We start from the raw sequence: 24,104 nt of genomic DNA on the forward strand, positions 1-24,104 counted from the left end.
GGCTCCGGACGCACAGGCTCAGTGGCCATGGCTCACAGGCCCAGCCGCTCCGCGGCATGTGGGATCTTCCCGGACCAGGGCACGAACCCATATTCCCTGCATCGGCAGGCGGACTCTCAACCACTGCGCCACCAGGGAAGCCTTCTTTTTTTAAAAAAAAGTTATTTATTTTGGCTGCTTTGGGTCTTCGTTGCTGCGCGCAGGCTCTCTCTACTTGCGGCGAGCAGGGGCTACTCTTTGTTACAGCGCGCAGGCTTCTCACTGTGGTGGCTTCTCTTGTTGCGGAGCATGGACTCTAGGCATGCAGGCTTCAGTAGTTGCGGCATATGGGCTCAGGAGTTGTGGCTCGTGCGCTCTAGAGCACAGGCTCAGTAGTTGTGGTGCACAGGCTAGTCACTCTGTGGCATGTGGGATTTTCCCAGACCAGGGATCGAACCCATATCCCCTGCATTGGCAGGCAGATTCTTAGCCACTGTGCCACCAGGCAAGTCCCTCCCTTGACTGCTTTTCTCGTCATACCCCTCACTCCTGCTCCCAGGGATCACCTCCCAAGTAAGTCACCTGTACCCGAGTTCTCTCAGGCTCCAATTTCTGGGAAAACCAGACCAAGACAGGATGGTGTCTTGAGGTTCATTGAAATTTGCTTTTTGGCCTACTATCTGGTCATTTTATGAGCATTTCATGTATACTTGGAATATAGTCTAAGTGACTGAGATCAGCGATCTATGTTTCCCTTAGGTCACGTCTGTGAAGTGTTTTTATTTTTTGTTCCATGTTCACCATTCTTTTTTCTTTTTTTTTTTCTTTTTGCGGTACGCGGGCCTCTCACTGTTGTGGCCCCTCCCGTTGCGGAGCACAGGCTCCGGACGCGCAGGCCCAGCGGCCATGGCTCACGGGCCCAGCCGCTCCGCGGCATATGGGATCCTCCCGGACCGGGGCACGAACCCGTATCCCCTGCATCGGCAGGCGGACTCTCAACCACTGCGCCACCAGGGAGGCCCCATGTTCACCATTCTTATCTTTGCCTACTTGGTATATCACGCACACAGCACATATCAGACATCTGTTATGTACATCACATCCCTTCAGTCTCACCTGCCCCTTGTTCCAGCAGCTGATTTCACCTTGACATAAATGCCATGGTGTTTGTACTGACATCAGCACTTGCCCCTGGGTTTCCCTCTTCAGATGGAGGCACAGGATGCCCACGCCCTGCTCAGTGCCCATGCGTGTGCAAATGGGATGCATGGGAAAGGCAACGCTGCATGGAGTCAGCCTCTGACTCATGGCAGAGGGGACATGACGGTCAGGTCTTCACTTCTCTCCCTGAAGGAGCTGATTACGTCAAGTCTCAGAGGAGGGTCTGACCGTTTTGAGAAGTCAGTGGCATTGTTACCTTTCCCTGACGAACAGGAACTTTTGTTCTGAGTCGCATCTTCCTGGCTTGTCTCTAATTTCAGCTGCAGACACTTTGGATAGTTCTAGATAAGCCTGAACTCATGCTGACAGTGTCCAGCTCAAGTGAGCTACATGTCTTTGTGCTTTCTGCCTTAGGGTCTTCTCTGAAGCCACAGAAGTCAGCCCTGTTCACGTGCAAGCCCAGGCTTGAAGGAAACTCGGAGTGAAGGGATGTTAATACCTTCAGGGCATATCTCCAATGGGAAGCAGGAGTTACAGCTAAATGCCCCAGATGCCCGTTCTTTATAGATTTTGGAAGACACTCCTTTCTCTTTCTCAGCAGTAGCAAGACTCTCTAGCATCACCATTAAAGACTCACTTTTCCTGGGTTGAATTACAGGTGGAAAGGGAAGCACTGGGTGATGGAGTGGTTGTGGTACCTGAACGGTATTGGGTAATGGAAACCCACGATTGTAAGAGAGCTTGACTTTAAAAGACTGATTTAGAAACCTTGAAGAATGATAGGCTCAGATCAGCCTCCTAGCAACTCAGGACATGCTGTGAAAGCCAGGACATTTCAGTAACTTGATTTAAAGAGATCTTCATCTCCTGCAGCTGGATGACAGATTGCATTGAAAATTCACTCTGAGCGTTTGACTGTAAAGGTGGCAGAGATACAAAGGATACTGAATGAGAACTTGACATGTCTCCTTTGCTAGATTCAGAGACTTGATAGGCGAAGAATGGGACCTCCAGACTCAAGATGGGTATATCTGGGTGGATGCCCCTGAGAATCTTGAACTTTTAGATGTCCCCTCAACGCTGCAGGCTTGGAGAAGTGGTCCCCCTACCCTAGACTAGAAAGAAACAGTTTCCCGTTGTCTAGAGATCATGAAAAAATCACACCTGAGGCATATACCTTGAAAGATGTTGCATGCCCTCCTAAAAATCCACCTCTTCCCCTTATTACCTCAAAAGTAACTTGGGTCACTGCCCCCCTCACCAGCCAGGAATTGTCTCTGCCCTGCGAGGAAGAAGCTTCTTCACTGAAAGTGTTGCAAGGTCTGTTAAGTACATACTGTAGCACTTGTGAGAAATGGCAGGAAAGTTTTGTCTTGAGGATGTTGGACAGTGGGGTTAAGAATGTAAGGCTGCATAAGGGAGAGTGTGACACGAGAGCATTCCCCCAGGACCCAGGACCTACTATCCTGGCAGGGACATCTGGAAGTGTCCTAATCAGAGACTACTGAGATGGCTGTTTTGAAGCTTGGAGAAGATGATGATCTATAAATGAGATGGAGATGCTTGAACTGCTTTGGCAGAGTGTTGAGAAAGGGGTCAGAAGGTACAGGGAGGATGTTACAATGGATTATCCCCTAAGATCAAAAAGTCCACTAAGAAGGCTGTGTCTTCTGGGCCCTTCTCAAAGACAAAGGCAATAAAGAATGCATTAGGGTGGCAACAACATCCTTGATAAGCTGTCCTTTACAGTTAAGGTGTAACAGCAGGAGATCCTGCTGTGGAATTAGGCTCCTTGCATCAATGGGGAAAGTAAGATTCTACAGAGGTCAGGTGGTAGCATTTTATCTGACCTTGTGTCTAATGGTAATACTATAACAAGCAAGGTCTGTGTGGCCAGGGTATCTTAACCAATGTCAGTTTTCTGCAGGTCAATACAGCTGGTGTTTTAGGGTGAGATAGATGGGCAACTAATAAGAATGTTTCTGGAAGCTTCGTCTGGCGCCTTGGATCCACTTCCGTCTCTTCCAGTGTAAGGTCACTGGTCAGACCCCAGCAGCCAAAATGGTGAAGCAGATTGAGAGCAAGTATGCTTTTCAGGAAGCCTTGAACAAGGGCAGGAGAGAAACTCGTAGTAGTCGACTTCTCAGCCACGTGGTGGGGGCCTTGCAAAATGATCAAGCCTTTCTTTCATTCTCTCTCTGAAAAGTATTCCAACGTAGCATTCCTCGAAGTAGATGTGGATGACTGTTAGGATGTGGCTTCAGAGTGTGAAGTCAAATGCATGCCAACCTTCCAGTTTTTTGAAAAGGGACAGAAGGTGGGTGAATTTTCTGGAGCTAATAAGGAAAAACTCGAAGCCACCATTAATGAATTAATCTAATCATGTTTTCTGAAGACATGACCAGCCTTTGGCTGTTTAAAACTTGTAAATTTTTTTTTTTTTTTTTTTTTTTTTTTTTGCGGTACGCGGGCCTCTCACTGTTGTGGCCTCTCCCGTTGCGGAGCACAGGCTCTGGACGCACAGGCTCAGCGGCCATGGCTCACGGGCCCAGCCGCTCCGTGGCATGTGGGATCCTCCTGGACCGGGGCACGAACCTGTGTCCCCCGCATCGGCAGGCGGACTCTCAACCACTGCGCCACCAGGGAAGCCCTGTAAATTTTTTTATTTACAAAAAGGAAAGATCAAGTATGAAGACTATATACCTAACTGCCGTCTGATAAGTGACAATATTAACTGTACCCTTTAAAAAAAAAAGAATATTTCTGCACTTGTATAAAACAAGTCTGATGTCAGCTATTGCAATGAAAAGAATAATCACAATCTCTATAAAGTTTCTAGGTCTGAGCCAGTTTTCTTATTGGAGGAGAATGGGTTTCCCTGAGGAAAGACCTACAGTAAATCACCAGAAGTATTTCCCCAGTTTTTCCTCATAAAAAGAATCATTTTAGAATAACTATGCTAGGTAAAGCATGCCCAGACTTTTGAGGTCTACTAGAGTCTGAAGTGACATCTATACCAAGGAACCTAAGACGCCACCATGGGCCTCATGTTAGCATAGGGTATATGGAGACCAGGTGATAAATGGAGTCCTGGTTCAAGTTCATGCCACAGTGGGGCCAGTGGTTCACTGGATCCATGTTATGTTTCCCAGTCCTCAGTGAAGAGATTTGATAGACTTAGCCTGTTAACTCACAATTGGCCCATTGACTGGTGGAATAAGATATTAAACGGTAGGGAAAACCGAGTAGAATCCCTGAAACTGTGTCACCATCCTAATCCATCCCAACCTCCAACTATGTATCAAGAGCAATACAACTTCCCTGGAGGAATTACAGGGTTTAGTACCAAACACCTCAAGGATGCAGGGACAGGGCTCTCTTATCACCCCCATCCATTCACGTTTCTGATCCTTATAAAAACCAGAGAGATGTGGCTGATGACAATGGATCATCCTGAACTTAAGTGGTATCCCTAATCAGAGCTGCTGTGCCAGATGTGGTTTCTTTACAGGAATGTATCAATGCAGCTCTGACACTTGTATGAAGCTATTAACATGGAAAAATGCATTTTTCCCCCAGATTCCTGCCAGTTAGGAGGCATTTGAAGTCCAGTTTAATTAGTACCTCCTTCATGAATGATAAAATCCATACAGAGTAGAGGATGTTAGAGTCTGGGAGGAAATAGAATCCTCAGGTGAAAGCAGGACTTTGCAAGGCCTGTGTCCATCCTAATGCGAAGTTTGTTCTCTTGATTAGGGTACAGATCCATTCCTGTACAGAGCAAGGCAGAGAAGCAGCACAACAGGAATTGATCCTCACTGGTGAGCTACATTTTGCCTGGTTCCCTGGCAAAAACTGGCTTCTAGGCTAGGTTTGGCCAATGGGAGGCACTGGGGCAGGTGGGAGAGAAAGCAGCCAGCACACTTCTCCACCTCTACGCCTGCTGTGGGTGGCATCTGCTGGCCTGCCCCGTCTGTGGTTTCCGCTCCTGCTGAGTAGTTGTACCTCTTGGGCTCTGATACCACAGCCTCTACCCTCTGCCCCTCCAGCCAGAGGTAGGAGAGGCTCCCTCTGCTGGTGACCTCTGGAGTGCCTCAATTTCCCATTTGACCTTTCAGCCCTTCTAACACATTTACCTTGATGCACTAGATACAATTCTCTCATTATAACCTTGTGAATTGGTATGATCATCCGGCTCCTTTCCTGGCTGGACCTTGACTGATACAAAGTGTCAAGGGACAGCACCTTTTGGGCAGTGTCAGGCAACCTAGTGGTTTCCGTCTCAAGTTAGTCTCTAGCTCCTGAACTTTGTATGTTCTTGAGTCTTTTTGCGAGATCAGGGCTCTACTTGCTCTTTCCATATTAGTCTCCAAAATCCTGGGCCTTGATGAATGTAACTCCTTGGTTATAGGCCACTTGCTGCACTTAATCTGCTCTGGCTGCCAAATCGCAGCTCAGTGATGAATCCTCAGACTGACCGTCGTCCGGCCCATTTGTGTTTTCTATTCTCCTTGTTCCAGAGCAGTATGAGGATGGAGAGTCTACAATGATGCTTGAGACATACTTCATGCAATGACAGTCTCTGAACTTGGCTCAAATGCTCCCCAAACTGAGTTGTGTTGCCTGGGGAGAATGCCTTTCCCAATTCACTCATCTAGGAGCTGGAGACCACTCATCGAGGCACCCAAACAGGAAATTGTTGGCTTCGTGAATGGTGGTGGTGGGGGACCCAGAAATAGACCTTAATCAAAGAACATTTAAACACACCAAGCTGTGAGCCTCCTTCATCCACCTGCTGGACCCAAAGGGTAAAGGTAACAATACTCACCCAGGAGCTCCAGAATAATTAAAAGCCTATGAAAAACAGTATCAGTTCATTGTCTCATCTTTGCATCTACATGTCAAAGACAAAGTTTTGGGGGATCTCTTCCTACAGATTTAGGTTGTATTATTCTTGAAAACTTAAGCCCATCCTCCAGTGGAAAGTCCTTCCCATAGCCAACCTCCCATCCCGAAGACCTCAGACTCCTGAGGGACAGGATGCACCCCTCCCCACCATTTCAAGTCTAGCAGAAAAGGCTTTGGAATTTGGCTTGAGATGCAATTTCCACTGAAGTGGTAAATCTAGGACACTTGACTCAATATTTACTTAGAGACAACATCTCCCCAATGATCTCGAAAGCATAAATGCAATTCCACACATGAAGTACATGTAATAGGTTAGGGGCCTCAGGGAAGGAAGGGTTGGGGGGAAGACGCACACACAAGTGTCTATTGTATGCCAGTGAGCCAGTTTTTCAGCTAGTCCTGTCCCCAAAAGAGTCTTAGCCATTTAAGTTGGTGGTATTTATAGCCACCTTTAAAGACAGTGACACCTGAGCCTAGATCCCCCATAGGAGACCCTTTAACACGGGACAGCCTGATTCAAAGGCAAATGTGATGGACTACTCGCCTCCAACTTGGACTCAGGTTTGAACAAATCCATAGGAGTTCAAGCATACTACCTCCCCAGTACATCTGCTTCAGGGGTTCCAAAGACCTTGGCCATCTTGTTAATGCTATCTGTAATGGGACCTCATCTTGCTGCACCTTCCACGCTAGTCCTTTCCTCATTTGCAGGACAAGCTGAAGATGCTGGACTTCAAATGCCTCCTCTTAGTCTCCTCATCCAACTGATTTTGGTGGTACCTACTGTACTGAAAGCTGCCTTTGCAAGGCCACTTAAACTTGTCCAAGGGATCACAGCATTTTAAGTTCACTGCCTGATCATTCTAGAACAAGCATGGATTTCCTGAGAAGCCTCAGATCAGTGTAATAAGAGAACACATGCATAAGTCAGGGTTCTCCAGGACCTTTTAATACTTCATATACGCCATTTAGAGATAGTACAGTCAGCTTGATGGTAGCAAAATAAGTTGCTATGTTAGTATTATAATAGACCATGAGTATATTATGCTAAATTCCTGGTTCTGTTTTATTATCAAGTCTAAGTACTTTCATGAAAAATGTAAGAAGTTAGAAGTTACACTGACTTTATACAGTTAGACTGGAATACAAATGCTGATTATAAGTTCAATTATAATTGGTATATATAGCTCTATAGTATGGTTTTCAACAAAGCATTTTTCTATAGCTACTTAAAATGAACAATATTCTACCTAGTGGCGGTACCATGGTTTACTCAATAAAGGCATGATTAAATATTAAGTATCTTAGCTTTTTCCTATATTTGGTCTTTTATGACTCAACTGCTAGAGGTAAAATTATCGAAGTAAGACCTGATGGCTGACACTGCCTGACTGCCTCTCGGAAGCATCTTATCAACTTGGACCAATTGGTGAGGCCAATCACAGTGTATCCCACCAACATCAAGTATTCAAGTAGATAACCATCCCTCGCTTTAGTGTTCACATCTACTCTTATGCAGTTACTTTCTGTATATTTACTGGTTGCATTTTGTGAGGTAGATTGTCCCTGGCCCATTATGTTGTTCTGAGATAGGGTGAATTTTATGACATGCAAGCTTTTTTTTTTGTTTCATGTAAGCTTTTAATTCTGCAGTTTTTAGTATCTTCACAAGAATTCTGCAACTACAACCCCTACCTAATTCTAGGACATTCTGATATTCAAGTTAGTTGGTCTACAAGTTCAGATTCTTCTGCCTGTTCAGAGGCATTTAACAGCATATTTGAAGTTCTCAGCTAGTATACTTTAACTTAAGAATTTCTATTTGTTTCTTTTAAAAATATTTGATATTCTCTAATTGGCAAGACTTCATATTTTCCTTTAGTCTTTTGAGCATGGTTACATTTCTTTAAAAATATTTAAAATAGTCAATTTAAAGTGTCTAATAAGTCCAGTAGCTAGGATTCCCCAGGACAGTTCCTGACTTCCATTTTTCTTGTGGATGGGCCATATTGTTTATGTTTCCACTTTTTATTTAAAACTGGATATTAATATAATACGGCAACTCTGGAGATTAGCTTCTCCCTAGGGTTTGTTGTTTGTCATTTGCTTATTTAATAACTTTACTAAATTTTATGAAGTCAGTATTTATCATGTGACCACTGAGGTCTTATTTGGTTAGCTAAGTGATTAAAGAAATCTGTCCAATCAGTAGCTAATCACCTGGGACCGAAAGTCTCCCAGTCTTTGCTGAACGGATTTGTGCATGTGTTAGGACATGCCTTCAGATCTCAGGCTGGCGGTTGAAAACTGCCTTAGCCTTCATTTCCTGCTTGTTCAGAGCTTCAAGGTCAGTGAGAGGTAAGAGATTAGGGCCTTCTTGAACCTTTCCTGGCACGTGTACACCTCTATGTATGTGACCTTCTAGATTCCTAGGAATGTACTGGAGATTTTCAAAGATCCTCTGGGCATCTAATTTCCAGTTTTTCCTTTGAAGATTGTTGGTTAGCTCAATGGTTCCCCCAACTGATATATCCACCATCTCAGGCAGCTGCAATGTTAAACTATTGCCTCTATTTTTGACAAGTTCTCCCAGGGAAAAGTTTTGTATTAGGTGATCACTGAGTGAGGTCAAATAAAGATGGCTTTGTGAATAGGGTCTTCCAGTGGACCACCAGACTGGTCAAATAGTGATGGTTCTCCAGAAATAGGGCTTTGAAAGAGCTCTAATGTCATGCTGCTCTGGTGACTTCCAGGTTTTCTGGTTTTCAAAGTTACCACAGACCTGGGGGTAAGGATGGTGCAGAACAGAAATAGAACATTAAAAATTCCACAGCACTTGCTGTTATCGAGATTCCCCTGAATTGCTGGAAGGTTTTATGTCCCAAGTTCTGAAATAGTTGATTTTGACAATTTTTCACATTGTTCTTTGTTTACGGAGGAACTTGCCATTGTCACTGACATCATTTAGATAACTAGTTAAAATATCAGTCCTTTGTAGCCTTCCTTGTGTGCACAAGGGAAGACCAAATATGATTTGGGAGCACATAGCACTACCTGACAATTACGTTGTCTGACTTCTCACAGTAAAGTAGGAGCATGACTGGGTTCTGGTCCCACTGTGGGAAAAGTGATGTACACCAGTGCTCCTAAGTCTGATCCATACACCAGTGCCAATCTACAAACCATTATCAGTCCATGAGTTAATGTGCTTGCATCAGATTATAATATGCATTTCCCTTCACGAGAAGACTTGCTGTCAAAATACCCAACTGAACTCAAGTGTGCTTATTGATGTCACTGACCTCCATTCTGGCACAAACTATTTCATCACTGAAAAGTAAAACAGTTTGTGGTCCAACATCTTCAGTACCACTGATATGTACCAGCACTAGGTCTGGTCATAAACCCTCTAGATATCATTCATTCTTCTATATCCTTGGAGACTTTGGAAGACATAGTCCAGGTTGAGTAACGGAGATGGAAGGAGCATGAATTCCTCCATCATTGCTTGGAGATGAGTCACTCAACCCTCATTGCTCCAATATCAGTGAGTAGAATATTTGTATTAAGTTACTGAGATTTGGGGAATATTTTAACCAAATCATGCTCTGGCCTACCGCACCACAGTGTATTTGCTGTATAAATTTCCTACTGCCTTCAGTATAGAAAACTGACATTCATTCATATATATCTTAAATTGTCTTTGTTAAAAGTTCAAGAAACAAAGAACTGCTTTACCTCTAAAGTATGATAAGCATTCCTGTTTAGTTTCTCTAGTCCATTTTTATACGTTCTACTCTACAGTTTTAGGATATGGAACAAATGGGTTGAGCAGTTCCAGTTAGTTGATACTCACCAATTTTAACTGTATCAACTCATTGAATAATCCTTGCATTGCCTGTTGATTTGTGATGCACGTGGCAACAGGAATACAGCTCTTTTTATTTATTTATTTATTTATTTATTTATTTATTTATTATTATTATCATTTTGCGGTACGCAGGCCTCTCACTGTTGTGGCCTCTCCCGTTGTGGAGCACAGGCTCCGGACGCGCAGGCTCAGCGGCCATGGCTCATGGGCCCAGCCGCTCCGCGGCATGTGGGATCCTCCCGGACCGGGGCACAAACCCGTGTCCCCCGCATCGGCAGGCGGACTCTCAACCACTGCACCACCAGGGAAGCCCGGAATACAACTCTTAAGGGTGATTTTTGGCTCACTCTGAATTATTGATTTTTTCACTGTGAGGTTGAAACCACTACAACAGTGGTTACTAGGATAGGGCTTGTCCTTTTCAACTCATTTTCAACATCTTTGGTTAGTTTTTAAGGTAGTTCATAAAATTTCGACAGAATTTTTATATTCACCACTAGTCTTCCTAGGATTTTAGATTTTAATACCTTTTGAGGATAAAGTTTCTATTCAGAATGAATGCATTACTACAAAGCTGCTGGAGATAAAGAGGCTCAGGGATTTAGAAACTTAAAGGTCACATAGGAAGACACTAAGATGAAAGTTAAACCTGGGCCCGATTTCACAACCTTCACTTATTCCAATAAAGCATGCTACTTGCCAGTCTAAAAACTTCTTTTCAAGAAAAAAGACTTTAGTTGAACTAACTCAGTGAGCTTCTCTTGCTGATCCTACCAGGCTTATGGCATCCACCAAGATGTAACAGAATTCCGGACTATTATGCTCATCTCTCAAGAAACATTTAATAAGGAATTCCCTTTATTATCCTAGAGAGAACAGGTTTCCTCACAACTAGCCAATATGGTTCTAGCAACCTAGGCCTGTATTTCTGAGCTGCCACTTATCCCAATCCTAAAGCCCACTATTTCGGTAGCCTTTGAGAAATTGGACAGGGACAAGAATACATCTTCTAGAATTCTGGGACTCCTCATCTATTTAACACCATTAGAAACTTGACCTAGCATTTTGGTGTGAATGGGGTGTCCTTGTGAGACCACTAAGCCAATTCAAGGGCACTGAATTCTGAAATACCATCCATATCTTAACACCAAAAGGAAACTTCTTGGAAAGTGTCTGGTTGGCAGTTAGGGGCCCTGCCAACTAGAGGGCAGTCCTGCAGTGGGGCTGGCTTATCAAGGTTCTAAATGAGCAGATAAGCACATCATGTGGTTCAGGTTAAAGATACCATATTAGCTGAACTTGTTATGCTTTGGGACCTTCAGACCATTTCCTGATTCTCATGCAACACCATCATGACATCACAGGGGTTGACAGGGCCGGTAGGAGACCAGCTGCATCATCTATTTATGCTCTGGAAGTTCCAGTGCGAGGTATTGTTGAATACTATGGTTTGAAATCAGATTCTTTGCTGTTTGCTAGAATGCCAGGAACATGGGAGAAGGATGGCAAAGTGGCAAGATGCTGTATACTACATTCTTTCTGTGTAAGAATTGTGTCTGTGTAGCTCAAACCAGTTTTTCATTAAGAATACTTTTATTGATAGTATCTGCAAAACTCCAGGAAGCATCATTTTGCTGGAGGCTAAGGAAACATGTCTTAAAACCACCAGCATGTCTTCTCCAGCACCTAGGCACAGATTCTAGCCTTATGATTCTCCATTGGCTCTCAGGTCTGGTGTCCCTGCCTAGCAAACATGGCCAGGGAGAGTATTTTGAACACTGGGAATTATTCTGAAGAGCTCTGGGCCCCTACCTTGTGCTTTTATTAATTTGGGGTTCAGATACATCTTATAGAGGTAGCTGTCACCCCCATGTACTCTTTTCCCTGTCTTATCCTGTTTGAGGTGAACAGCAGGAAGTGACCAGATATCTTGGGCACAGTGGCTGAATTTACCCAAGTCAGATGACAGTATGTTCAAGGGGACCCTCTGTCTCCCTGAAAAACTCTTTGTAATAAGTCATTTTCCTTCTTGCATACTTTCTATGCAGCCAGCTGTGGGTCAGGAGGCAGCTCTGCTGATCCTGGCTTGGCTCACACTTGGAGATCAGCTTACCTAAGGCTGGTCTAAAATGGTCTCAGCTGGGTCAACAGGACTTTCATCCACATGGTTTAGTCTCCAGCAGGCTCCTCCTAGCCCAGGCTCATCCTCATGACATTGGCGGTGGATGAGGGATGAAAATGCAAGGTCCATTGAAGCCTAGGCCTGAACTTGGGTTTGGGTTAAGACAATGACCAAATGCCTTAGCGGGCTTGTCTGGAGCCCAATATGAATAAGCCAGCTGTAGGACAATTGAGGCAAGCAGCGAAATTTGACTGTTCGATATTAAAGGACTGTTGATTTTGTTAGATGTCTTACAGTGATTACGAAGAGGGACCTTATCAGTATTTGTGGGTAAAGTATATGCCTGGTATTTGCTTTAAAAGAATTCCAGCAAAGTACAATAAAGCAAACCACCTAAGGGGATAAATAAAACAAGACTGGAAAAATGTTGAGTTGCTGAAGTTGAATAATGGGTACATGGTTCATTATACCATCTCCATGTGTGCATTTTTAAAGTCTTTTATAAAATCAACTTTAACTCCATTTTCTATTTTATCCAATGTTTGAGCCTATGAGAGATTCTAGTTCTTGTTCTGTAGGTTCAATTATGCAAGCTTTCGGGACTTCCCTGGTGGCGCAGTGGTTATGAATCCACCTGCAAATGCAGGGGACACGGGTTCAAGCCCTGGTCCAGGAAGATCCCACATGCCATGGAGCAACTAAGCCCGTGTACCACAACTACTGAGCCTGTGCTCTGGAGCCTGTGAGCCACAACCACTGAGCCCACGCACCACAACTACTGAAGCCCGTGTGCCACAACCACTGATCCTGCATGCTGCAACTACTGAAGCCTGTGCGCCTAGAGCCCATGCTCTGCAATGAGAGGCCACAGCAATGAGAAGCCTGCACGCCGCAACAAAGAGTAGCCCCCGCTCGCCACAACTAGAGAAAGCCCACGTGCAGCAAAGACCCAATGCAGCCAAAGATAAATAAACTTTAATATTGAATTATGCAAGCTTTCATAATTGACTGATATTTAATGTTTCTGTTATCCTATCTAGTTGTGGGGTTTTGCTTTATTCTATGAGCTCTTTCAAAATGAGCTTGTCAATCATTCTGGGAAATCTATTATTTCAGCTTTTTCTTTTGAGACTACTGACATGTTTACGTTTTTTCTATCCTCCATTATCTCCTTATATTTTCTATTTATCATTCCTGCCTTCCTTCTGGAAGAGTTCCTCAATCTGATCTTCCAGCTCATTAGTTCGTTCTTCAACTGCATCTATCCTCCCACTCCTATTACATTCTGTCAACTCACTTTTCATTCTCACATCTGATTCTCTGATTTTTGTTCTCATTTTTTAAATGGAAATATCTTAAGTATATTTGTTATACTTTGTGTTCTCATTCTAAGTATTCCAGTATTTCTGCTTCCAGTGGCACATAATGTTCTGTTTTCTTTTTTAGGTCATTGTACTCCTCTAGTGCCTTGTTTTGGCCTGTGAAGATATCCAGCTCCCTCTGGGGAAAATGATTTATCTAGTAATGCCCTATTGAGTAGAGAACAAAGGCAAGATTCTAGTTTGTTTCAGCCCTGGTAAGTTCACTGACAGGGAAGAAGAGCGCCAAGGGTGTTCTATAGTTTCCAGGAAGAAATAGGTCAGGGTCTCCCTCCCCTAGAGAAGCAGCACTGGGAGGAAGCAGGCTCCCTGGACTGGTATCCACCAGCTCCACAATGGGACAGGATGAAGCACTGAATGCCTAAAATCGATCAGCTCCCACTGCTTTCATCGACCCTTCACCTGACAGGGCTCTCCTGCTTACCTGATTTTACCAAGTGAACATCTGCCTTAGCCTCTGGGCTTTTTGCCACTGATCTCTGCCAGGCAACAATCAGTGATGATCTCCAAGCAGTCATGTGGAAGAGGCAAGTGCAGAACTGAAGTCACTTTTCTCTAACCCTCACAGCTCTGCCCTCTGCCTCAGATCACAGCCACTATACCCATGGGGACCATATGAATTAACTTGCCCAGGCAGTTCTAGTTTATACCTGTTGCCTTACTGCGATTATCAGTAGTGTCCTTTGTACTCTCAAGCATCCTGTTTGGACAATTATATGGACATTGTGGCAACCATGGAGATGCATCACTCAGATCTCCTTTTGAGGGGTTAGTGGCTCTGAGGAGTGCAGTTAGCTAACAGCCTTCAACTGCAGCTTCTCTGGGATCTGCTCCAGTATCAGAACCAAGGACACTCTTCACTCAGGGAGTTCCCAACCAATGACTGGACTGGGCTGGGCAGGGCACACTGGGGCCTGTCTAGTTCTGCCAGATGCAGGACTCTTCTGTGGGCAGCCTTTGTGCCAGAGGTCCCCATCGTGCTGGCTAAGCCTTTCTTAGAGCTGCACTCGCTTCTGGGGGTCTTCCTGCCAGACCTGAACTGACCCAGTCATCTCATCTATACACCCCATATAAGGTCAAGCCCCGCCCTCTTTCAGTCTGCCCAGGAGCCTCTCACAGTAGTTATTCCATATGTTAGGTCATAGTATTGTGTTACCAGTTAGGTCACAATACTGTGACCTAACCTAACACAATACTGTGACCTAACTGACCAACAGCCTCCATCTGCAGCACCTCTGGGATCCACCCCAGCATTTGAGCTAAGGCCACAGTCTTGAGTCTAGAGCACAACTAGGGGACTAGGACATTTCTGAGGGATGCCTCCCTGCAGGCATTCTTTGCACCAAAGCTTTTTGGGATTGCCAAGTCTCTCTCAGGGCTGCACTGCAGTCTGAGTTGTTCCCACCCAGATTTCCATCCCGCCCTTCTCTTTCCACAGGTGTTAGATCAGCATTGTCTGAAGGCTGACCTGGCCTATGCCTGCCCCTTCCGCCTTTGTCTTTTATAGGTATTAATTCCCTGTAGTCTCACACTCCAAAGAACCCAGCATAGTTGATAAAAGCAGTTTGAGATACTAAGTGGTTTGGGGACTGAACGTACCTTACTGACCAGATAGCCAAGGAAGACCTAATCCCAGCTGGTGTGTGGTGTGACTAGCTCTTGACACAAGGTGGCAAACCAATGGCTAGAAATTTCAACAATAGTGACTCAAGAGAAGGCTCCTATGGAGGGTGGATTCTTTGGCCAATTCAATGATTCAGGGCTTTGATTACAGGGCAAATGAAATTGGTTAATTACTACATTGTACGTAGTGATGCCCGACTGCAGAAGGATGAGATAACAGGTGATTTCACAGTCAGGACCAGTGAGAGCCAGAGGGTCTCTTTGGTAGGTTACCTTATAAGAGACCCCTATCTCCTGCAGCAGGAGAGCAGATACAGCTGAGAAGCAAATTTAGGATATGAAAGTTGCCAAACTTAAAAGATGGTTGAGGGAGGGAGGGAGGGAGATGCAACAGGGAAGAGATATGGGGATATATGTATAGCTGATTCACTTTATTATAAAGGAGAAACTAACACACCACTGTAAAGCAATTATACTCCAATAAAGATGTTTAAAAAAAAAAAAGATGGTTGAATGCTGTCAAGACATGTCTGCTGCAGTATGAGTCCTAGTTGGAAAAACCTTAGGGACTGTGAAACACGGACTACAGGACATCTGGATATATGCTTCCAAGGACTGTGATTCTCCAACAGCACTGAACCAAAACCCTCACAGGCTATGGAGGTGACCTACCTCTATTAGGAGCTAGCCTTCCCACGTGTAGGAAGATACTGCAGAGGCTTCTACACCAGTGATTCCCCCATAAGGAGGCATCCTTTCCTGGATGCTAGGCTGATAAGTAGGATTAAATCTCAGCATATCCAACCATAATCAAACTCAGGATGTGCTGGGCCTGGAGGAAAGAAATTATACCCCAAGAAGTAGACAGAAGCACCATCAGGAGGCTTAGGGAACATTTCTTAGACTGGATTTTGAGGATGCTTGTTCAAAGGGCCAGAATGTAAAATTTAGGAGCAATCTCAGGATACTGTATTTAAACACTGGCCAAGGACCCCACAGAATGGGGCAAACTCATTCTTAGATGACTCTTCAAGAGAGCAAATTTGAAATGCCTTTTTCTAGCCTTCTAAATTGACACAGCAAAGAGGAAGGCACTAGAAATCTCAGGGAGGTGAGTATACTGGAATGGATGAACTATGAAAGGCCAGAAAAGCCACCAGATATTCTGCCCCATGAGAGGACACAGATTAATCACCATTAATCAAGGCCATCAGCAATGTACTGATAAGAGGGGCTCCATATCACTAAGTTCAGTGGCATGCCTCCTGCAGGCTGAGGCTGTTGATGGGAGAGGCAGTTCCAAAGCTGGGTTCATTAACAGCCTTAAAGATGGTAGAGCCTCAGAACAAGCAATGCCAGGTGGTAGCACTTAACCAACAGAAGCCAGGGTGCTGCAGTCACTGTATCAGCTAGAAAAGTTGAAGGGTAGCCACAGGGGCTTGTCCCACAGAGGGTCATAGAGATGATTAAGTGAACATGTCCCCAGGGCAAAATAGAATGGCAGCTCCTAAAAGATGCTGAATTTATATAGAAGAATGAAGAGGCTGGCGGAAGTTGCCTCAAAGTTACAGTGCCTTAGCCACTTCCCAGATGTGAACGATTTTTTTTTTTTTTTTTTGCGGTACACGGGCCTCTCACTGATGTGGCCTCTCCCATTGCGGAGCACAGGCTCCGGACGTGCAGGCTCAGCGGCCATGGCTCACGGGTCCAGCCACTCCGCAGCATGTGGGATCTTCCCAGACCGGGGCACAAACCTGTGTCCCCTGCAACGGCAGGCGGACTCTCAACCACTGCGCCACCAGGGAAGCCCGTGAACGATTTTTAAACCTGTAACCTGTTGACTAAAGAAGTGGTCAGGTACCTATGATACCACATCAAGTATATCCCTGGTTCTTCTCCAAAGACACTGACTGGGGAGTTGGTTAGTAATTTCCAGACATTAAACTTCACTTGGAAACAAGGTCCAAGCTGATATCAATACCTGGAGACCAAGAGACCAAAGTCAAAGCCTCGTCACGACTCTGAGTGTGAGCCTGAGGGGTCCAAATAATAAATGGAGTTATGGTCAGAGTATGAGGTTCAGTGGGTCTGCTGGGTCCATACACTTAGAGGTCATTCTTTGTCTCTGAATGTGTAGTTGGCGTGGCCATAAGAGTTGAAGTAACCCATACATGGGCTTCTTGGACTGAAAAGAAACTTCTCTCAGAGCAGGAAATGCCAAGTGAAAGCTTCTGAAGCAAGCCAACCCCTGGCCAAGAGTAAACAAAATATCACATTTTGTAGTAGTGGGGATGGCACATGTTAGTACCACCCTTAAGGATTAAGGTTTCAGGGCTGGTGCTTTCTATCACAGCCTCATTTAACTCAGTCTGGCCTGTGTAGAGATTGGATGGATTGGTTGACTATAAACTCAACTTAGTAGTAGTCCCAGTTGCTGCTGTCATTCCAGAGGAGATGTCTTTGGTAGGGCAGATTAATTAGACCTCCGATATATGGTATGTGGTCAATTTTAAGGTGAAAGCTCTTTTCTACTACAATCATGAGAGAGGATCAGAAACAGTTTGAATTCACGTGGAATTGTTAGTATACAATTAGAGATTAGCCCCAAGCCTATGTTACCTTTCAGGCTCTGTCATAATCTATTCAGAAGACTTGGGCCATTTGGACATCTCAGAACACTGATCTATTATAGAGGGAGTCATACTGATTGCACAGGATGAGCAAGAAATGGCTAATACACTGGACGCCTTGGTAAGATACATGCACTTTAGAGGATGGAAGTTATTATACCCCATGAAGATTCAGGGACCTGCCCCTTCAGGAAGTTGAGGTCCAGGGTTGGGAATAGTGTGATAACCTTCTAGAGTAAGACAAGTTTTGTTAGGTGTAAGATGTGCTTCCTTCACTGCTACAATGCCAGGTAGGATATTTTTATGTTCAAGAAAGAATATATACCAAACGTAGGAATATTGCTTTAGTCCACACAACAGGCTATTATCTCTGAGATGAAGCTAGGACAGGAAAAGATGCTGTAGTATATACAGGCAGATACAATCACCTCTGCCTACTGGGCCATACAATCCAGTGAGGTGATGGGTAAGTCTATTACCTTAATTGTGGTAACATTTTTCACAAGTGTTTGCATATGTCTAAACTCAAGTCGTATACAAGTAATTGCATATCAGTTTCACAGTTTTTAACAGGGGGTTATGAACCAAATTGTCAGTATGGGAACTTGACAGTATAAAATTTAAGTCAAGCTCCAGAGGGAAAAACACAAAGCAGTCCCCTGAGGGGACTGAGAAGCCTAGTCATGCCATCTGAAGCAGACAACTATATGCTTCAAGAAGTGGTTGATGTGCTACTAGGCTCTAATAGAGAGGAAACTTTAACCATGTGATACCAAGCAGGCACACATCTGTGGTCAGTTAGACCAACTAGATCAAATTTGGACAGGCTCAGCAACAATCCATTAAAAGATGAAAATGGTACGCCCAGAACTGAATTCAACACCAGAGGGCACAAGGTGCAAAAGCAGATGGCCCAGAACCCCCATGTCACCCATACCAGTTGTCCTAGGATCCCTCCTTGAGTTCACACCTATGGATGTACTGAGGTCTACTGTGACCAGCTGAAGGAAGATGAAAGAATTTAAGTTTGATCAGTGGAAAACTAATCAAACTTGGTCCCACTGCAAGCTGAAGTGGATGGCAGCTACATTATGGACACATTCAGGGTGGCTTTGAAATGCAGGGGTACACAGAAGACCCTGAAAAGCCAAAGCAATCCTGAGAAAGAACAAAGTGGGAAGCACTACACTTCGATTTCAAGCTATACTATAAAGCTGTAGTAATCAAAACAGTATGGTGGGCTTCCCTGGTGGCACAGTGGTTGGGAGTCTGCTGTCAATGCAGGGGACACAGGTTTGAGCCCTGGTCTGGGAGAATCCCGCATGCCACAGAGCAACTGAGCCCGTGTACTGCGACTACTGAGCCTGCACTCTAGAGCCCGCGAGGCACAACTACTGAGCCCACGTGCCACGGCTACTGAGGCCCATACGCCTAGGGCCCATGTTCTGCAACAGGGGAGAGGCCCGCGCACCGTGGCAAAGAGTGGCCCCCACTCACTGCAGCTAGAGGGGGCCCACACACAACAGCAAAGACGCAATGCAGCCAAAAATAAATAAATAAATAAAATAAATAAATAAAAAAACAGTACGGTACTGGCATAAAAGACACAGACCAATGTAAAAAAATCGAGGGCCAAGAAATAAAACCATGCATTTATGATCAAGAATACTCAATGGAGAAAAGGCAGTCTCTTCAATACGGATGCTGGGAAAGTTAAATATTCATGTGTAAAAGGATAAAATTTGACTATCTCACACCATTCACAAAAGTCAAAATTGAAGAATTAAGTGTAAAACCAGAAGCCAAAAAATTCCAAGAAAAGAGGAATTAAAGCACCTTGCCATGGGTCTTGGCAATGGTTTTTTGGATAAGATACCTAAGGTACAAGGAATAAGCAAACAAGTGAGTCTACAAACTAAAATCCTTGGCACAGCAAAAGAAATGATGGAAGAGAAAAGTACTTGCAAGGGGTTAATATCCAAAATATATTAAGAACACATACAAATGAAAAGTAATTCAATTTTAAAATGGGCAAAGGATGTGAACATTTTTCCAAATAAGGTATGTGAATCGCTAACAGGTACATAAAAAGTACTCAATATTGCTAATCACTAAGGAAATGCAAGTTAAAACCACTGGGAGATATCATCTCACATCTGTTAGAATGGCTATCAAGGAGGTAATACAACAAATGCTAGCAAGGATGTGGAGCTACTGTGCACTGTTGGTGGGATTATAAGTTGGCACCCCTACTGTGGAAGACAGTAAGCAGGTTCCCTCAAAAAATTAGGGCTAGATATGCAGTGGTGAGGGAAAATCTCCCCAACTGGTGTATTTTTGAGCAGTATGTACACCATGGAAAGAAAAGCAACCTGAAGTAAGAATACACATAGACTTCTGGGCAAGAGCCAATAGACTGGTCAGGGGTCTAAAGAAAGACTGGAGGATCAGAGGCAAATAGGTCTGGGCTAGATGCATGTGGAAGAACATTTGGGAGTCAGCACAAAGTATAAAGATTTATGGCATGTGTTACTGCCTACCAGAATGCATTAACCATGGGATAAGCACATAACTGAGTAGACAAAATAACTTGACCAGCGGTGTTAGCCAGCCTCATTGGTCATCTAACTGCCATCATGGTCAAATACATACATTGGGCGCAGCAGCAGAAATGGCAGCTGTGCAAGAACCCCAAAGCATGGGTCCCCATGCCCCGAGGCCGATTTAGATATGACCACCTATGAATGTCTGATCTACCAGCAATAGAGGTCAATAAGGCCTCTTATAAGGCACCATTCAAGGAGGCCTAACAACCACTTGGTAGCAAATTAATTCCATTAGGCGCCTTCCATCCCAGAAGAGCCAGCAATGAATTCTTTGAGGTTGACACCAACTTTGGATATGGGATTGCCGGTTTTGCTCAGAGCCTCAGCCAACATTCATCCTCTAGGGACTTACAGTGCCTGATCCCCAATCATAGAATCCTAGACAACATGGCATCTGACCAGAGGATCTCCTATATAGTGAAGGTGTGGGAGACAGCCCATGACAACGTGACCCACTGGTTGTATCACATAACACCATCTGGAGGCTGCCTGCCGGACAGAGTACTGGGACAACCAGCTGAAGGCACAGCCAATGAGCCAGGTCAGAGACATTACTCTGCCACAATGGCAAGGCATCACCAAGTATGTTTTTCAAGTCAGAGCTTTGTGCCCCAAGAGAAGATATCGTGGGCCTGGGAACCAAGGGTGCCAAGCAGAAGTGGTCCCCCTTTACTTTCACTACCAGTGACCCACCGGTGGACTTGTCTCTCCACAGTCTTGTCTCTGCAATGTTAGAGGCCCTAGCCCAAAGGGGGTACACTTTTTCCAAGGGATATAGCCAGGGTCCCAATGAAGCACAAGCTACAGATGCTTCTAGGACACTTTGGACTCCCTGTGTCTAGGCACTAGCAGGTGAAAAGAGAAGACACTCAACTCACAGGGAGGCGGTTATGGCCCTGGTTATGTAGTGGGGGCAGGGAGGAAAGTGTGGAACTCACGTGGTCCATTTGGCACCTCTTGGTCCTGCCTTGACCAACTGTGACTGAATAAGAACAGGCACTCAGTCTGAAAAGTATATGATCAAGGGCTCAGACTTCTCAGGAATTAGGGTTTGGGTCATACCACTAGGAAAACCATGAAGACCAGCAGAGGTGACATCTGAGGGCAGAGAGAATTAGAGTACAGCAAGTGAGGGAAAGAATACTAGTTGTGGCTCCAAGGGCCACTGCAGCAATGGGCTATCATTCATCCCACTAGGTATTTCTATGTCCTCTTCCAGTAGGAGAGGCACACTGGAGCCCTGGAAGACCTGCTCCTTGAACATCCATGGCACACTACGTTCACATGGCACAAGGGGTGCACTGTGACAGCCACTGAGGCATGCCATTCAAATTTCCCTTCAAGAAGGGATTTGATACCTGTGAGGAGTGAAATTAACTGACAGTTTCCAGCTCCACCACCTTTCGGATCTACCACAGCATTTGAGCTGAAGCCACCCTCCAAGTAATCCATCAGAGTGGCAGAGGTCCTAGGGCTCAGCCATCTCTGCTCAATGGAGGAAACTCTTCCCATGGAACATTTGACCTGCTGCTCCTTCATAGACTGAGCTGTGGTCTGAGCCTATACAATCCTTCCTTTTTCTTTAAGTATCAGACTTGAATTTGTAGCCTGAAGGCTTTCCCTGCGTATTTCTGTCTCCCTTTAACATTAGCCCAGTAAGTCTCTTGTACTTCCAATTCCAGAGAATTCAACCAACACATCTAGGGTGGATGCAAATATTGAGTAAAGAGTGTTTGTGCTGAATATTGCAGAAACTGGAAGATGAGTTGGACCTGCATGAGTATTACTGGAAACTCATTTTGCCTTGATAAGACCCTGAAAGGGGGAAATAAGGAACACAGAAATAACAGATTCTCAGTCACCACTAGACCATCTTCAATCCCTGGAATCTTAAAGGGACATTGGCCAAGAGAACCATTTTGAAAGTTCTGCCTCCAAACTCAAGGATGCCTATTTTTGTCATAATCTGAAGCTACGGAAACCCTAGCTATAGGCACAGGTATCTATTCCATCACTGGCCTCTCCTCATCTAGTCAGACTACTTAATCCATTGGCACATGCCAGCACCTAGACGTGAACTGAGCAAGCTAATGTTGACATCTCTCAAGTTCTACTTCTAATCCCTCTGGACACAGATTTCCCAGTCAGACAGCTATAGCAGCTGAGCTCTAGTTTACCATATGTTTCCTACTTGTCTCTGTGGCTCTGACCTATTTCCTCTAGTGGGCCCTCTCCTGCCCTTGCTTCCCCCAAACCAAGTCACTATAAATTAAACTAGCACCTGGCTAAGCCAGTTTGGCCCCCAAGGAAAGGAAAATGGAGATGTAATTTAAGGGAGCCCTTGAGAAGCAGGAGACAGTTGTTGGTACATCACTTAAGACACTGAAGCATTACTGTATACATGGAGGCTCAGTAGTGCCTCAGCTTTGTTTCAGAAAGTTCTCTGGAACCTGGATACTCAGTCCCATTAGTTCAAGTTCATGCCAAGCAGGGGATTTCAGCAAAACCAAGATGTACTTTCTCTAGGAGTTTTTGCTCTTGCTAACAGGACTTTCTTTTAAGGCAGAAGAGATTCAGGGCATTTCATCTCTTAGGTCTGTCCTGCACTTCTGTCCATAACTCGTACCACCACTACTATGTTTGCTCTTCTTTGGCACTGCCAATCAGGACCCACACCCAGCCCTGATTGTGGGAACCACACTAACTACCTAGAACCTCAAAGTTCTGATATATCAGGGCTGTGCTACCAACTATAAGTTGATGCCAGAGAACACACTGTTCAATTCTATTTCACTTCCCAAGTATCTGCTTCAGCTCGGTGTCGGGGCTGGAAGAGCTGATCTGGAGCAGTAGCAGGGCAGCACTCAATTAGGCCTGCCCTTCGACTCCTAGGCTGGGGGAGAGACAAGTATGACACAGGTAGAAGAGTTCCATGACAGCCGTGAGAATGCCTCTCAGCTCTGACTGCAGGGAGTGTGATTGATCACAACCCCTCCCTGCTGTGCTCTAAGATCTTTCACTGACTTTTTACGAAGGGCAAACTTCTCATGATTACTCCCAGACAATGACTGATTGTCATAGAGATACTAAGGCAGGTCTATTCCTGGGAGATGTGGGACCCCTGACAAGCAGCTTTGGCTTGACTCTCCTTTGAGTTGTACTGCAGGCTGACGTAGTTCTAACTCAACCTTCATTCTGCCTTTCACTCCTTTACTTGAGGTCAGATCAGCATTGCAGTCTGACAGCTCTCCAGCCTCTTTGGACCGCTCCCCATTTTCTCACAGGTGTTTCTTGCATATTTAATCTAGTCGTGCCATCTTTCTTGCAGGACCTGGGGTATCACATTTCTTCAGTTTATAGGATTCACTATATATCAGACACTTGAAGTGAGCCTACATAAACTGAGAACACTTTCCAACTTGCTGAGGCCAGAATAACCTTGATATTAACTTAAAAGGATGTTGCTAGAAAAATAAAACTATAGGCCAATATGCCTCATAAGTATTGCAAAGGTCCTTAAGCTTACCAAATCAAATCTAGCAAATATAAAAATATATCATGACCATGGGAACCTATCTTAGGAATGCCAGGTTAGTTTAAGTCAGTAACTCACCACACTAATAGATCATCTTGGGAAATGCAGGAAAAGCATGTCAATTTAATACCCACTTATTATAATAGTTCAGCAAACTGGGAATAAAAGACAACTTTCTCATGAAAGGATGTTCATGAAAAACCTACAACTTACACAATCCTTAATTCTGAAATATTATTGCCTTCCAATCTTGGGGGAAAACGTTTAATATCTACTTCTATTCAATACCA

General features: G+C 44.6%; 1 long non-coding RNA gene and 1 pseudogene across 2 annotated transcripts in view; one reads left to right on the forward strand and one right to left on the reverse strand.

Annotated features, from left to right (window-relative positions):
- LOC308624101 overlaps positions 1–24,104 on the reverse strand; it is a 296,768-nt gene that overhangs the window by 86,345 nt on the left and 186,319 nt on the right. The window lies entirely within an intron of this gene.
- LOC308624100 (thioredoxin-like) lies at positions 3,133–3,580 on the forward strand (annotated as a pseudogene). The gene has a single exon. The product of its transcript is annotated as a thioredoxin-like (transcript).

The sequence above is a fragment of the Mesoplodon bidens genome (assembly GCF_964165515.1).
Source record: "Mesoplodon bidens genome assembly, chromosome: 10".
NCBI classification, from domain to species: domain Eukaryota; kingdom Metazoa; phylum Chordata; class Mammalia; order Artiodactyla; family Ziphiidae; genus Mesoplodon; species Mesoplodon bidens.